At 37.6% G+C, this 17,413-nt stretch overlaps 1 protein-coding gene across 8 annotated transcripts in view; it reads right to left on the minus strand.

Annotated features, from left to right (window-relative positions):
• The window catches only part of SOCS6 (suppressor of cytokine signaling 6), a 120,984-nt gene that overhangs the window by 68,137 nt on the left and 35,434 nt on the right, over positions 1-17,413 (minus strand). For 6 of the 8 annotated variants that reach the window (XR_002044768.3, XR_002044771.3, XR_002044770.3 and 3 more), the window contains exons 1-2: positions 812-861; positions 347-405 (exon numbers count right to left, since the gene is read on the minus strand). The exons of 1 other annotated variant lie outside the window; for it this stretch is intronic. The gene's annotated coding sequence lies outside the window, so the exon portion shown is untranslated. Of the gene's footprint in view, positions 1-346; positions 406-811; positions 862-17,413 lie in introns of those variants that run through there. One more of the 8 variants, XR_751473.4, reaches the window with a different exon arrangement.

Genomic DNA, 17,413 nt, shown 5'->3' on the forward strand with positions numbered 1-17,413 from the left:
TGCCTTAGCCTACCAGTTTTTCCCACTTATATCTCTGTTCCATCTCAAACAGGTAAGTTTCTATTTATTCAATATTCTGTTAATTTGATTTTCTTTTTAAGTTTGTAAGATGAAATAAAAGCATAAGTGATATTATTTCTGTAATTCAACTAAAAGTAAAATAAACTAGAACTCTTTTATTCTAGATGCAAACAATTCATTGTGCAGTTGTATTAAATTAAATAGTAAGTTACATCATTTTGTTTCCAGGGTGCATATCTATATGTATTTATCTGATTATTTCTTCTAGAGCTGGATATATGCATAACAGTGTGTAGTGGTTTGGTTCAAAATATCCATTACTTACTTCAGATTTGCACACAGGCCAAAGCTAGACACACACTACGTTCTTTTCACCGACGGTTCCTGTCGAATCGTAGGGATGAAACGAAAGTGGAATCCGTGAGCTGGAGAGCCAAGGGGTGATCAGCAAGACCCACTCACCCTTCAATAGTCCCATTTGGGCACAGTGCAGTGATAGGGAATACAACATCAAGTCACCCCAAGACACAGTGATATGCAAGTGACACGGCAACAAGGATAATTGTCCTTACTTGGTTAGTACCACATACATTTCTGGCCATCTTAAGCAAAAAATTGTATGGACTTCATCCAGTTTGTTAGAACCTTTTTATCTCTAAAGCAGGGTGAAAGCAGCAAGACTCATTAATTTCATTCTGCTTTCTAAACTAAAATCTAGACAGCAATTATCTGCTGGATCTACACTAATAAACTCTGACACAGGTGCAGCCAGATCACTGAACATACTTACAAATCACAAGATCATCCTGATCCAGCCCACATGAGTTAGTCATAGCTGCCTTAGAGAAAAATAAGAGAAGGATACCTTGAGAAAACTAAGTCAGTAAACCTGAAAGAGAAACTTTTGTTAAAAAAAAGCCCAAAACCACCAAAACCAAAAAAACAGCCAAACAAACAGAAACGCACCCACCACCACCCCCAAAAAAGCCCAAACAAACCAGTCCAAGACAATCTTGACCGGGACCTCCGTTGTGAGCAGTGTGGTATAGGAGGCCACATTTAGGTTCATACACATTTCCCCAGTCATGCCTGTGCACTACAGACCCCTCCAGATTCTGACATTTAATTCATTCTCATGAAAACAAGGAGTCAGTATGTCTGTGTAGCCCCAGTCTCAGAAGTACTTTTAGATCCTTCTGATTAGAACCAGGTTTGGTAGTTAGTCTTAATGACTGAGGAGCACAATCCTTGACTGTCTGCCAGAACAAAAAAAAATTAAGACATATTGTGAGAAGTTTGCAATTGAAATTATTAATGTGAGCCTAATTAAATAATTAGGGAACATTTTAGATTTCCAAAATAAAGAATGAAAAAGAATTAAAGAGGGAAAGATCATATTTGTGAAACCTGAAGACCCTTACAGAAATGAAGAGAAAATGAAACAGTGGGAAAACTTGTACCAGTATTAACTGCCAGACCTTGCAAACAACACAGAATTCCACAGCAGGATCAGCACATCTTACCTAGAAGGTAGCCTCTTTAGCTTGAACTGCTGTTCACACATGATGGTCTTGTAAGGAGTGCTCTTTGATTTTTGAATCAAAGAACTTTCCCTTGACTCTCTGACAGCTTCAGGACACTACACCTAAGTTATACCTATTCTAATGCAAATTTCCTCCTCCTCCAACTTGCTAAATCTACCCCGAATTCTGGTATGTTATTCGCCCATCACATCTGGATATTTAAGAGGATAAAAACCACTTGCAATATATGAAGAGTTTTATTCCTCATGGCTCTACCTTGCCAGAGGCAGCAAGGAACAGTTATATAAAGAGTGTTCTCAAGTGTGAAACAATGTCCTCAACCACCAGTTCAGGCTGCCTCTAAGCAGCAGGGGCTCCCACAGCTTTAGTGCCATGGCTAAACTGGTGAAAATCGACAAGATGTTCACCCAGAAGAGACATGCTGAAACTGAAAATTAAGAAAAATTGCAACTGAGGACAAAAATGGCATAAATTGCTCTCTGATTAAATGCTCTTGAAGTTAATGGAGAATTTTTCCCAGCAGTCAAGGACTGGAAGTATCATCCTAAATCTTTTTTTGGTCCTTATTGTTGCTAGCTTTTCACCAAGAATAAAAAGAAAATATAGAAGTATTTCCAATAATGAATTTAACTTGCTTTTTTCAATATAGTTTCTGTAAGTAGTTAATATCCTTGAACATATTCATTTAATTAAATGTATTTATTACTTTAATTTGCTCAACAGAAGCTGGCAAGAATTATTTCATTTAATCTCTAGGCTGCACACCCACACACACTTTCCTGCAAGAATTTTAGATTTAATGTCAGAAACCTGAGATCTTTTTAATTGCAGAGGGTCATGAATATTGTTTCTCCCCTTTAACTGGCTCCAGTCATCAAAAAAGTGTTGAGGGAAGCAGCTGGGACTGGAAATCTCTCAGGAATAGAAAAGCAGGACTAGGGAATGGTAGTAAATTTACATCTCTGAGTGATTTGAGGGTAGTAAAGACCTTCCTAGGAAGCTGAATCCATTTTAAGATGGCATGCATACATAGCTGCATCCAGAATTTAATTTCTGAAATGGATTTTTTTCCTGTAACAGTCATGAAAACTTTTGACCTCTGCTGTTTAAAGGCTCTGGCGCAGGGACCATTTTGCTGTTCTGATCATTCCTTGCACAGATACTGTAATCTCTGTCATTCATTGAAACATGAATTTTCTTTGTGTTCCTGAATGTTGTCTTTAATCACTTAAAAAGTGAATCAATCAATCCTGTTACATTTCACAGTTACATTTTTGAGAGTGTTTTTAACATTAGTAGCTCTTTCTACAATGCAAGGGTTTTTGTTCATTTATTAATTAATTTGTCTCTGCTCATACCATGGCATTTTAACAGCCTGTTCTGCAAAGCTGTGATATTACATTATTGGATGGTATTTCTAGCAGTTGTAGAAAACTCGCATGAATCTTCAGTTAATTTTTGAATACATTTGCTAAAAGCCTTGATTCACTTGTAATTTAGAAGACTGATTTGCAGCTGACAATAAGACAGATCAGGTACCCACAAATGCCTAATAAACATCCTTATGGCTCCCAGAGGAAGACCCATTATCAACGAACCTTAAAAAGGAACATTCAAAAGGCTCTGATGGTGACCTAGGGTGGATCTCACCAGGCTGCAGTGTGGGAACAGACCTGCTCCTGGGAGGCTGTGGAGAGACCTTGACAGAAGTAAAAATATAAGCAGCAATTTCTCTCCTGCTATGGTAAGTAACTATGGCCTATCAGATCAAAGTGAGTCCATAGGACTGCTGGCTCTTATGTGATGGACACAGGCAGTGAAGGGGTTACCACGTTGTATTTTTTCCCCATTGCTGTAAATGTGGCTGGCTAAGGATTCAGGAAATATTTGCTATAGTTCTATGCCAGCACCTGATTGTGAAAGTCTGATTAGATTGAATTACCGAATGTATTGTCTGGTTTGCATAATAGAACAAAGAAAGGACACACCCTTCTCCTAATCCTATACACAGTCCTGGTGCTGTATTGCCACACTGAACAGATTTGCAGGTTTTCTACTTTCATTTACTACCCTTATTGGATGAAAATATAGGTTGTACTTAAAAAGTGTGTCACCACACTAAGTATGACTCTAGCTTCAGCGCTATTTTCTTCTAGCCAATCCTAAGGTTATCTACCCCCAAGCTATCATGTTGTTACCCATCAATGCACCATTTACCCCGCAGTGTAAATCATTGCTCTCCCAGCCTAGACAAACCCACAGTAGTAGTCCAAGGACACCTACCTAAACCTCAGCCTGGCTTTATTGTACTGTGACAATATTAAATATAACTCAAGAAGAAATTTTAATTTTGCCAACTACGGGGAAGTCAGAAATAAACTGCAAAACATTCAAAAGACTTTACTTTCCCACTGGTTGCTTTCAGCCTCATTCTCTGTGGCATGAGCACGGTTGGAACGTGTTTTCACAGACGACTCTTCTGTTTGGACTTGGATACATGTGAATGGATTGTGCCAGTTCATACAGGCACACCTCTCATGCGCTGGGGAGTTGGGCATTAACCCATCAGGTACTTGATGAATATAGTGAGCCTGTTAGTCCATCCTGCAGTTTCTGCTGCAAAGTGCCCTGCTGCCTCAGTGGAGCTGCTACTTTTGTCCCTCTTATTTGTTTAATATTTCTTGCTTCCTGTCTCATAAGGGCAGAGCTGTGTCTGCTGTGATAACACAGATCAAACATTTTTGAAACAATGAAGAAACCCAAATGTGCAATGATTTATTTTCAATATATGTGATTCACAGTCAGAGGACTAGGAAGTGGCAGGTACAAGTGTTAAACTGCAAGATTTGAAGTGTAGCCTGCTTTATATATCTTGAACACAAATGACAAATGAAGCTGGGAAGCTGCAGCATCCTGCAGTGAGTACCACAAAGCCAGTCATTTATAGAAGACAGCCACAAAACCATGAATGGGTGGAGACAGGAAGAAAATCCACTGATGTGAACAGAAGAATGATGTGCTTTGGGGCACTGAGGTCATTTCATCTGTTCAAGAGGACAGAATCAAACAAGCATGAGAAACCTTGCAGGAAAGTCGTCATAACTGTAAAAATAGGAACTCCTGTAATGAAAGCTGATATAGTCCAAATGACATCAGGAAGGGAGGAAAGCAAACAGGATTGGTGTCATCTGCCATCAGCCAGCTCTGCAGTATAATCAATAATTTGTTTTTTCAATTTTTTTCTTCAATGTACTGTAATTTAAAATACCCACCAAAGGTCTGACAGCCTTGCAGAAAATAGAGCTGTACTCTTTGGTCATAAATGCTCAGTTACCATGTAATTCTCATTTTAAAGGTTCAAACCAATAACTTACAGGATAAGCAGCTTCTAACATGCTGTGGCAAAACTTGTAATGGTACAGTGGTGTTCATGACATCAAACTACACAAACCTAGAAAGAGTCACAGAATCATTCAGGCTGGAAGGGACCTCTCAAGGTCATCTAGTTCAACTTCCTGCTCTAAAGAGGTCCACGTCAAGTAGGTCGCTCCTGTTCTTGTCTAACTGAATCAATCTCTTAAATAATGGAATTTCCAAAGATGCTTTGGGCAGCTTGTTCTGGTGCCTGACCATCCTCAAGATTACAAATAAATATCTATGTTTCTTACATAAAAGAATATCTGACAATCATCACATCTAGAAGAAAATTCTCACCTACCAACTCATGCCTCTTGTCTCAAAACCGTGTGTCTCCAAGAGGAGTCTCACTCCATCTTCTATACAGTCTCCCACCAGGCAGCTCTGGACAGCAATAACAGTATTGTATCTCAGTCTTTTCTTCTCCAAGCTTTCAGCTCAAAGCTGGATTTGTTCAAGCCTAATCCTCTCAGCTTTTCCTTATACACCTTGTGCTCCAGACCCTTGAGCATCTCTCTGGTGAGTCCAAAATGGGATGCAGTACTTCAGAATCGATTTCACAAGCACCAAACATGGAAAAGGAGACACTTCACTTGGTTTGCTGGCTGCAGTCATGCTAATATAGCCCAGGGTGCAACCAGCCTTCTTCAGTATAAAGACACAGTGCTGGCTGATGGTCAGTTTGCTGTTCACCATGATTCCCAGGGCCTTTCCTCCAGCTAGTCATCTGCACACTGTACCAGTGCATGGGATTATTCAATCCCACATGCAGGACTGTACCTGGTAGTGTTTGACTTCTCGCAGTACCTGCATTGTTCCAGCCCACAAAGATCCTTTTGAAGAGCAGCCCTGCCCACTGTCATCTGATGAGAGCACAGCAAATATCTTCTCTGCCTCATCATTCAGTTCATTAAGACCATATTACACAGAATCGGCCTCAGAACTGATCCCCAAAGGACATGACCAGTAAGCAGCTGTCAGATGGATTTTGTGCCATCGATCCCTCTAGGACCAGAATGACATGCCTAAAAGAAAAAATGAGCAATTATGGCTCTTTCCCTGCCTGTGACTGGTGAGAGTGTATGACCGCATTGGCACAGGCTGTCCCAGGGCAGGAGCTGCTGGACAGTCCAATTCCCCAGCTGTGTGAGGGAATGAATCATCCAAGAATGACGAGACCCACACTAATCATTCATATGATGCCACACCATTCATTCTACAAAACTAGACACAGCTGAAGCAGTGAACCTTTCTGCAAGCTGTTATCGTCTCCCTAGTAGTCAAAAGCATGGTGACTTCTGGTCTGGGTTCTGTTCCCAGTTTTGCAGTAGATTTCCTACATAATATTAACCAAGGCTCTCTTGAGCCATTTACCTGGTTAAAATCTATGCAAAAATGCTATCACAACTTCAGAGAGAAATCCAGAAAGTGACTTAATAATAGAAAATAGGATTATTTCTTTCACTGCATGTTCCACTTTTATTAAATGCTATTTATTCTTATTAGTGAACACTTGAGTCTAATGGTATTTGCAAGAGGTTTGAGATACTTGGTGGAAAATATAAAGTGTTATCATTGTTTCTTAGTCAAGTACTGTGTCAGTTATTTCATAGGGTATTTAGATTGAGGCATTGACAAATCTCCAAACCAACTTCCTCCACACCCCAGCTCTTCCCCTGATGGTGCAGGGCTTGCAGTGCTCCCATCAGCTAGGTGGGGCCTGTCACCAATAGTACGAGTGAAGCCATCCAACATTTCACTTTGAAAAGGGAAATGCATTTTCCTGAATATGTGCCAGGTTCTACTCCACCCCTAACTCTCTGCGCTGCTTAGTTACACACAGTTTAATGGCATGAAAGCCACAGAATTAGTGATCCATTACTACTCTATCTCTGCCTTTTCCGTGACAATTACTGACTTTATTGCAATATAAATAAAAGTATGAGAATAGGTGTAGCAGTGAACCATGTAGATAAATGAGCCCATGAATCCTAGAAGATTCTAAAACTTTCTTTTGCCCCTGGAAAATAGAGAACCGATAGCTGAAATGAGACGGGTCGTGTTCTAAATATCAAATACTCAAAATGTGTGAAGAACATAGAAAACATACTCTGTCTATATGAATATTGAAAGAGAGAGGTTATCAATGATAACAGTTTTGCAAGCTCTACAACACGTAATTAGTAGATACAGCAACTAATATGAAGACCATTATATCCAAGGTAGATCCTGTAAAGACACAGAGCAATGAAGTACTTGTAAAGAGCCATGACAATATATAGCAAATAAGAGAGATATGGCTACATCAATTATTATTCCTCTGTGTTAGTAACCTTCAAAACAAAACTCAGTAATTCTGAAGGGGTCATCCAAAGAAATTGAAAGAAGGGGTAGCAAAGGAAGTTACCACTGTCTGAATTCTGCTCTTGATTACCAAATACCTTGGTCAGAAGCTTTCTGAAAATACCAATTACTTGTACAGCGAGAGTAATCATTATTCATCAATAATGAATACTATTGATGACTCCATTTCATTTCACATCAGTCCAAAGTGCGTGTTCATCCTCATTCATTCAGCATGATGGGAAAAAGAATACCTCCCTAAACATTTCATTGAATGTGCTATACACCCTCTTTTCAAAATAGTACCAAACCATTTCAAAAGAAGATGGTGAAAAATTTCATTTGGAGAAGAATGACATAAAATATTTTTATGTTCTGAATTTCTTCTCCTCTTCCACACTGTTTTTCAGATAAAACTACATGCCAGATTCAAAATTCCTGAAAATATAGCCAGAACTTTTACACCATCTGCTTTCTGCCCCTCTGCTGAGGTAGCATCCTTTATGCAAATTTATGTCAGCAGAGTTTATGTTAAGACATATGCTGAAAAATGTAACAGCTAATTTTTCAGAGAGGCTAATCTTTTAAAGATTTAGTTATAGGAGTAAAATCTAACTTAAAAGGAGTGGGCTGAATTTGAGGTCTCCATTTAAATATAAAAGGATTAGTATGGCACTATCCATCTGGGGCACCATTGTGAAATTCCACTGACTGGGTGTCAGGCATATAATATTCTGAGCTGTATATTTCCTTCTGTAAGTAAGGTTTCCAAAGAATAATTGTAGGAGAGGAAAAAAACAGAGGATAAAAATATTTTTTTAGTAAAATAACCTTTAGCTAAGTACACACAAAAAAGTTAGCTGTGTTATTACCTTAGATATGTTTTAAATTAAAAAAATAAATTCCAGGTTTTTCTACCAATTGCTCATGAAATCAAAAAAATGGCTATTATCTCTAGGCCTTCTCACCAGATGCATAAATATCTCTTGTCTTAAGGCTCCATGATTAAACAGGAACTGTGTGCAACATGTTTCACAGAAGTAATTAATAGGTGACTTATTTTGTAATTCAAAATTTAGGCTCAGTAACCCATAACACAATAGGCTTGAAAAGAAAGCACTTGAAAATGAATTCTTTGTTGGAGGACACCTAAAGATAGCACCCTGATCAGCATCATTTTTTGTATGAAAGATTAGGAGGTTTCTTTTGAATTTTTCTGAGCACTTAGTTGTTAATTTTCATGCATGGACATTTTGTTTGTAAGTTTAAGACTCAAAAAGTGTCCTAAAGCATGGGACTAGAGCTTTCAAATGGTTTAACTTCCTTAAACCTTCCAGACAAGATCCTGCTTTCAATTATGAGGCCATGCTTACAATGAAATGTCATTATTTTCTCCTTAATTCAGAAGACAAAAGGCTACTTCTACCTGTTTGGTTTCCTCAGATGTGTCCCCTTCTTCTTCCATATGGGATTTGAGGACTCTGGACACTTTGAGGATTTTTACTGGCTTCCAGTAATGCCATCATGTCACATGCTTGAAAAATCATAGAACGTCTCTCAGATCCACCTTGCTGCAGTGGAAACCTGCCCATGTTTAAATCTCCAGAAACAGACATTGTCAGTGATTCAGGCTAAATTTACCACAAATCATCTCAGGACTGAAAGCAGTAACATTTGCTGTACATGACAGTAGGCTGTGTGGCCTTTGCACAGATCCCTTATTTCTAGACTTCATTTACATAGGTTTGTATTATCTGTGCTTTTCTCTTGGGCAGCAAAATCCTCCATTACCCAGAAAACAGTGTTAATTACAACTGGTTCTCAAAGGAGATTTGGTTTTCAAGCTCACAGGCACAAGAGTGGCAGAGAACTGCCTTCATCTCCCAGAGCCTTCATCTCCTCTGACCTTTGCATCCCAGGGATCCAAACTGAGCAACAACATTTTCATCCAAAAGCAAATTATAAATTTGATCTCAATGCTGCAAATCCTTACACATTTAGATCATTTCACAGCTCGTATTACTCCTAAGGAAATTCACAGCTGTGGTACATCATGTAGCACAGACAAGGACTCAGTGACCCCAAGGTCGATACCACAGGTTTGAGGCAACTCTGAAAGTAACTGAAAGAAATAAGTCATTTTGCAGAGTACTGAATATCACTGCAGTTACTAATACAAAGATAAAGCATTAAAAAATATGCTTTTTATAAAAAAGATAGTGGTTTGCTATAACCACAAGACTCCTGTCACATAAAGACATATGCTGTTCTTCTCATGTCACCAATAGCAGGAGACAGGTTTATGACAGCACTTACTACTGGTTGAAGGGACAGGTAAGAAGAGGTAAAGGGAAGAAAGAGCAAAAAATGCAGCTATGGAAGCAATACTCAAAAGAGGTGGAACTGAAACACTCGTCTTTCTTGTAGTTTATCTTCTTTGCTTAGAAAAAAATGTAGTAGCAGCAAACAAAGCTAAAATAATTCATAGTAACTACTTTTCTTCTGGTTTTGCAGTTTTCTTACCTTTCCATATTCCCTGTGAATAAAGCCTGAGGCCCCTAAGAAACACTAACCACAGTCTCTGATGAATGCAGTTAAGAATTGTAATGAATAATTATGAACCAGTCTGGATTTGAAGATTTTATGTACACAATCACTGCAGGCTACCAATAAGGTCATTATTAAGGTTCTATTTAATTTGATGTTTTCATTAAGAACTTTAGAGAAAGAGAGCAAACCACATAAATTTAGTGATTATGAAAACATCTGGGAAAAGTGATCCAAAAAGTAAAAATGGCATTTCTTAAATGAGAATCAATTCTGCTGAGTTACCTTCTGTGCCCCCTTCCAGATTTGAACCCCATCAAGTCAAACAGCTACTGTCCTAACTTCATACCCCTCCTTAAAAGACTGTGCCACAGTTCTTACTTTCTTTGTTTCTCCCACATTTTGATATTTGCATATAGTCACATTTTTCCCTAAAATTTAGGGACAATTTAAGAATACACAGATGTTTGTTCTGTGACGACAAACCTTTTCCATATTGTGATGATAGTCAGAACAGTCCCATACTTCACCCCACCAACATTCAGAGAAGTAAATAATTAAGGGAAGAAGGATTAAGAAGACAAGGCTACTCTTCTCCTTGATATAAAGGAAGTTTTAGTCTGATTTTTCCTTGTACGTAGCAAGAGAGGCGTTGGCTTGTTCAGCTGTTTAATTCAGGGGCTGGTCCCAATTACTCTTCACAATGATTTAGGTGTGTCCTCTAAGCCTGTTATTCTGCTTCTGTGCACAGAGTACGAAGAACTGACATATTTCATTTAAATAATCAAAAAATCCCTCTTTCATTTCAACCAACTTCCTGCCTGATGATACTTCTCTTCCTTCCACAGCCCATGCCAGTGCAGTAGCAAAACGATGTTTTTTCAGTTATGTTTGTGTACTTTCAAAAAAAAAAATTTTTTTCCCCAGAGAGCACTACTTGTGTTATTGCTGCATCAGCAGGTTCTTGGTTGCTTCCTGTGATCACTAGGCAAGGAGCAGTAGCCACAGGCAGAGTAGCTCCCAAAATCAACAAACAGCCAGGCTGATGGTTAGGATCTGGTTTTAAACTGAGAGCAAAGAACTGAGCTGTGATTTAAATCAGAACTAGCAATAAAAATTGTGGAAGATGAAAGAGGAATGGGAATAGACTCAAATATCTGGGGACCACTATAATAGCTTTCATTCTGCTGTGTATTGAAAAGTATCGGATCAGCTGATAACAAGAAAATATATTCTAATCTCATTATTGCTGCTGAATATTGAAGTGGGAATAAGCTAGGTAAGCCTGTCTCAACCTTCCCATTTTGTGTCATCTTAACATGTCAAAGACAGAAGAATTAAGGGCTTGTCCTTGAATAAATTACCTCTCATACACATACAGAAATGCTGTATAAGTTAGTGTCTCTCTCATTTTCTCTTTCAACCATTCTTTATCACAATCACAAATCTATGGCTAATTGTCAAATGGCACCCTCCATGACTAATTAACTATCAGGGAAGCTAACATTCCCAGGAATAAAATGTTTGATGGGGTGTTTCCCTCTATTTCACATTCAAATAGCCTGTTATAAATTGATGATACCACAGCTGACTTTTCTTTCAAATGCCAAAGCCTTTCCTATATAATAGAATGTGAATTCTAAGTAGAAAGGCATTATCCTTTATGAACCATATCACTGCAACCCCATAAATCACTTTTCTAAATGATTTCTCCATGTTACATGAGTAAAATGCTGAAGCTATCAATCCCTCTTGCTTTATGAGTCTCGGGACAGCACAAAGGCGTGAAAGCTGAAGGAGTATATATTAATCCTTCTGAAAACTCACAACTCAGCTAATGTAAAGAAATTAGCATGCCTGACTCTGCTCATTTGAAAGCTGCAAAATGAGTAAGTCAAATGGGGAAGGTACTGCTATCACATTCTCACAAGGAAACAACAAATGGCAATATACTGAGTATATATCAAAGAAATCCAATCATGCTAGTTAAAACATCTATCGTGGAGCTGTCAGCACAACAAGGACATGAAACTGTTGCAGCGTGTTCAGAGGAGTCCACAAAATTTATCAGAGGACTGGAGCACCTGCCTTATGAAGACAGGCTGAGAGACCTGGGGTTGTTCAGCCCAGAGAAGAGAAGGCTTTGAGAACACCTTACAGCACTTTCCAGTACCTTAAGGAGGAGTATTAGAAAGACAAACTTTTTAGCAGGGCCTCTTGTGATAGCACATGGGGTAATGGTTTTAAATGGAAGGAATGTCAGTTTAGATTAGATATAATGAAGATTGTTTTTTACAGTGAGGGTGGTGAAACACTGGAGCAGGTTTCCAAGAGTGAATTCCTCATCCTTGGAAACATTCAAGGTCAGGTTGGATGGGGCTCTGAGAAACCTGATCTAGTTGAAGATGTTCCTGCTCATTGCAGGGCAGTTGGACTAGATCGTGCTTCCAACCCAAACTATTCTATGAACCTGTGGTCTTCCTTAATATATTTAACTGGATACTCTTGTTCTTCCCTTTCTACTAACTGGTAATTATACACTGCTGTCAGGCTCTACAATACTTGAATAAGATAATTATATCAAGATTTTTAAATTGCTAACATTCTAACAGTATTACTAAAATTGAAGTGATTATCTAATTAGTTCTTTATTATAGTGAAACGATGGTTATACAAATATTCCTTCCCCTAACAATTACCTTCCATAGTGACCAGCCCCAAGGCTTTGGGTCACCTCTTTCACCCGGAGGTGAATGAAGGAGATGCACACCCCACAGCACCTTTGCCTCTCCGGAGAAACCTGTTCAACCTTCTTTTTGGGAATTCAGAGATACCCCTTGGATATTGGCTACACCAAATCCAAGTGTCAGTAGCAAAACCCAGACAAAGTATGCTTAGAATACTTTGAAAATTTATTTTAAGTATGTCCCTAATTTCCTCCAAAGAGCACCCAAGATTGACTGAAAGGTTTTGCTTTTAAAACATTTTATCTTTAACATCCTAGCCTGTGGAATCGGCACTTGGCCAACTGCCAGGCAGCTCCACAAAGCAGGCCCACTGGTGTGTAACTTCTCCTAGGATTGAAAGAATCCTTGCATCACTTTTCTCAAAGAACCAGGAGACAGAGCTGTAATTTTTGATTGTGTTTCTTTAATAAAATAAACATCTAGATATATAAATAAAGTGATGACATGCTGTTGAACAGAGATTTCTCTTGGTACACTGCAAAAGCTGTATAGAGCACTCCATAGACACATAGATTATTGACATCCATTGGAGGACATTATGCATGAATACTTTAGTTTCAAATGGAAAGAGTGATTCCATGTATCTACTGATCAATAGTGATCTGACAATCCTTCCAAGTACCTGCACATAGATACTGCCTCTTTGCAGACATATTCCAGCTGCTAAATTACATAAAAAAAATAAAGTAGGCTGTACTGTGAAATTTGAAAAAATACTCAGTGATATTCTAACACCTCTGAAGGCAACACACTTTTGATTTCAATGAGAACAGAACATGAATTCTTTCCATATTGCTTTCCAAGAACACACAAAATTTACAACATGGTGAAGTAATGAAATCAGCTACAAATTTCTAAACCATTTTTCCTTTAATGACTGTATCATCAGAAACTTTGAAACATCTAATTAGGAACAAGATTGTCTCATAATTTTTTGGGGTTTGACCACTTTTAATTTTTTCTATTCAGCAATCTGGAAAAGCTAAAATGATAGACATAAATTTCATACTTCAAAATACGCAACTGAGTACATTGTTTATTACTTTTCTTTTCACCTCCACAACATCACTAAAATTATTATCAATGTACGTAGAGAAATCACAGTTGACAGAACCTAAGAGACAAGTAAGCCTAGCAATACAAAGATAAGAGTAGTTTGATATTTAAAGTTCTTAGCAAATTCAGGTCCCCTTAAACAAGTCAATATCTATTGGCATTGGAATATTATTAAAAAAAACCAAAACCCTCACAAGACAGACACAAGTCGTTTCTCATACTGTCTGACAAATTAGCACTTCTGTTAAGTTGGCACAAAAATTTGGTTTGAATAATTTCTTAGAAGTATTTCCATTATGGTTTGATGACTGTGGCTGAACAAATTTCTCCCTTGAATAGAACACACAGATGAAGTACTATTGACACTCACAGAAATGTAATTGTCCCCAAAATTCTGACTAACAACAGCCTCTGAACTCTGCAGTGCCCCATCAATGTTTGTCAGCTTACACTGTCTTGCTAAATCAACTTGTAGTTTGTCATAAGAACATTTGTCATTATATTAATTGCTCCTGATTTTCTAGCCAGAAAGATCAAGTGGAACTACTTGACTATATTTTTGGTTCAAATTTCTTTTAATTGTGTTTATAGACTGCAAAGAGCATGCCTCAGTCACCAGTCATTAATTCATTAATAATTTTTTTTTCCTTAAGTCGTAGTAAGAAACACAGGCCCAGAAGATACTTATTCAGTAATTTAGTTTACAAGGAAAACCAGAAAAACTTTACTAGTTTACAGAGTTCCAGGAGTCATCTTTTAAGCAAGATCCATTTCATATCATTTAGCCAAATCTTTAACTTCAGTAGTAAGCTACTCGGCTTCCTTCTCCAGATGCAGTTTCTTGCCCTGAGTCTTGTTATTTAAATTCAAGTAACACTTCATTAATACATGCAATGCAGAAATCTACTATATTTTACTTTTAAGCTATTTTTTTGCTTTCAAGCTATTCATACACACAGGTGATTACAGAAATGTCCATGCAAAGTAAACATTTGTCTGCATGTTATCATGTTGCTTATGATGGCATGAGAGTAATTCACAATTGTAATCACAAGGTCTTAAATGCTCCTTTGACCTGTCTGAACTTCTCCAGCATCCTCTCCCACACAGACATGAATGTGCACAACCATACATGCACAAAAATGGATGGACAGATTGCATTTCAGGTCAAAAACTCAGTGGGATTATTCCTTTGAGTAGATTGACTTACCTGGATAGTTTAGGTGATCTCTTTGGAGTCTCACCCAGCCCATTGCTTGCTTCACATCCTCCCCTCAAATAACTCATCTCAAAACATAGTGCTTTGTGTAAAATTTATTTCCCTTTCCCATCTGTTTTATCCAGGGGTCTTATGCTCTTGTCTGGTTGTTCTGCCAAGCTTACTGACACTCAGGGAAATTAAACAAGTGGTGCAAGGTTACATATGTGTCAGCCCAGCCAAAATTAGCATTGAGATTTAAAAACAGACATATAGCTACACACAAAGGGAGAAAAATGTGGAACCTTGTCACTTGTTGGGTTGTTGGGTTTGGTTTGGGTTTTTTTCTACAGATAAACTTAGGCAAATTATGGTCTGATCAAGAAGAGATATCTTCTCCCCTTTTTCCTGGTAGATCCTTGATTGTGTCATACAACCATTTTTGCACAGAAAGAGAAAAGTTCAGAAGAGTTTTCCTCTTCTTGCACCACCTCAGAGGGACAAGTTGTAGAAATGAACAATGCTGTATCCAATTTTTAAAAAATGAAAAACATAAGTAGCCGTTGGTACCTACATTAAACTCTCCACTAGAAAACAGATACCCACTGTTTGTTGTAATATTTCTTGAAAGCTGAGAGAAAAACAGTACAGTAGTTCACTAAAGAGAAGAAAATTAACCTCTTTTTCTGTCCTGATTTTTAAACTTTCCTTCTTTATGCTTGTAAATAACTGGATTTAAGAGAACTGCGAGGTGGATTTTATGAGGTAATAAAATATTTTCTGTATTAATATTACTGTGTGCCTAAGAAAATAAATAGTAGGTTTGAAAAAAAAAATTCAAGTAGGATCGGTGTGAGGCATGCATAAGCTTCAGTCTGGCTCAAAAGGTGTTCAGATATAGTTCCACAATAAAGCATGCATTACTATTAAGAATATATGAGGATATAATACTACACTATCTTACTACTAAGGATAGATGAGATTTTAATAATATATCACCTCTCTATATATACAAAAGGTTTTACTTCTTGACATCTTCCCAAGATGCATGCCAACAGCATCATGATTATTTAATATGTGTTTGTAAGTCCAAGATTTGAAACTTGTAAAAGGTCTTCTAAGGAGAAAAAATTTGTGCTCATCCTTAATTTCTTTTGTAATTCCACAGCTCTGCAAAATAATTTGTGTTTAAAATGAAACACTATCACCTTCTAGCAAAAGCATGAGCATCTGGTCCCAACAGATTCCTAGAGAAAGGCAAGAATTTCAGTCGATTGCCACATTTTCACAATATCCGCCCTCTCAAATTAGAACTTGAGATTAGAAAAAAAAAGGAATAAAAATTACTTCTTTTATTATATGAAAGATTCCTGATTTTTTTTCTTGCAGTACTATTGACTAGCTCAGTTCCAAATACGGAACATTTTCAGTTTCCTTGACCTTGAAATGGAACAGGTGATGCATAGGCATTTTTGGCTCTGCATGCATGAGACTCCAGACTTATTCTTATACCTCCCAGTGCTTCAGATTTTTCTAATACCCTTTTTGAATTTGGAAATCACTCATTATGCACTTACTACTTTTAATTACTTCCCATCACTTTAAAAAAAAATCTTTGGTGAAAATCCTTGGTGGTTTTCAGTTTCTCTCCTCGAGAAAAAAAGCCCTGCAGTATTTGACATGCCCTTCAGCATTAGTACTTTCAGAATAAAATATGTCTTCCCTTTGTTCGTTATCAAAATCTATTTATATATTTCCATTGGGAAATATCTGAGAATCATAAAGCAATGAGAAAAAGCACTAATCCATTCATTAGCTGAGCATTTGATCTTTTCCAAGACTATTCAGGACAAAAATCTTGGACTTCACTATTTTTCTTCTACAGCAATATAATCTTTAAGAGAAGAGTAAGAACCAAAACCACAAAACTGTTTTCTGATGGGTCTTTGAAAATATAATCTCTGAAATTCTCTGAAAGCAAGCTGCAAAATGCCTTTGAGAAGAAATATATACAGGTGCCAAATTATGACATTTAGACACCATGTACAGGGGCAGCATGATCAAACTCAGCCACGCACACACTGAAAAAAAAAGACTAAATCCCTGCAGTGTTAATCTCTACCCAAAACATCTCCAACCCCTCTAGGAGTATTTCTTCTCTTTTTTACTTGCATATAAAAATAGAAGGATGAAAGATGTTTTCCTCATTCCCCCCCCCCTTATTTTCATTTCCCCCTAGCTATTTCATCACCTCAGCAAATTAAAACAAACAAACCAACTTCCAATGCAAGAATTAAAATACATGAAATAAATATGTCGTTATGTTTCAAATCAACTTTAAGGATAAGCAGGTCAGATTTTTCTTCTGATACTGATAGAGATTTCTATAATTTTCTGTGCAGTTAAATATGCTTATGAAGCACTGCTTTGGCAAACACAGGAGAAAGAACATAATTTCAGATTTGCTCTTGTTCTTCTTGTGTGCTGAAATATTTATACTACACAGATTCTATGTTGGTTCAAATAAAGTGTCTCTCTCG

Source organism: Corvus cornix, chromosome 2 (assembly GCF_000738735.6).
Source record: "Corvus cornix cornix isolate S_Up_H32 chromosome 2, ASM73873v5, whole genome shotgun sequence".
Classification (NCBI taxonomy): domain Eukaryota; kingdom Metazoa; phylum Chordata; class Aves; order Passeriformes; family Corvidae; genus Corvus; species Corvus cornix.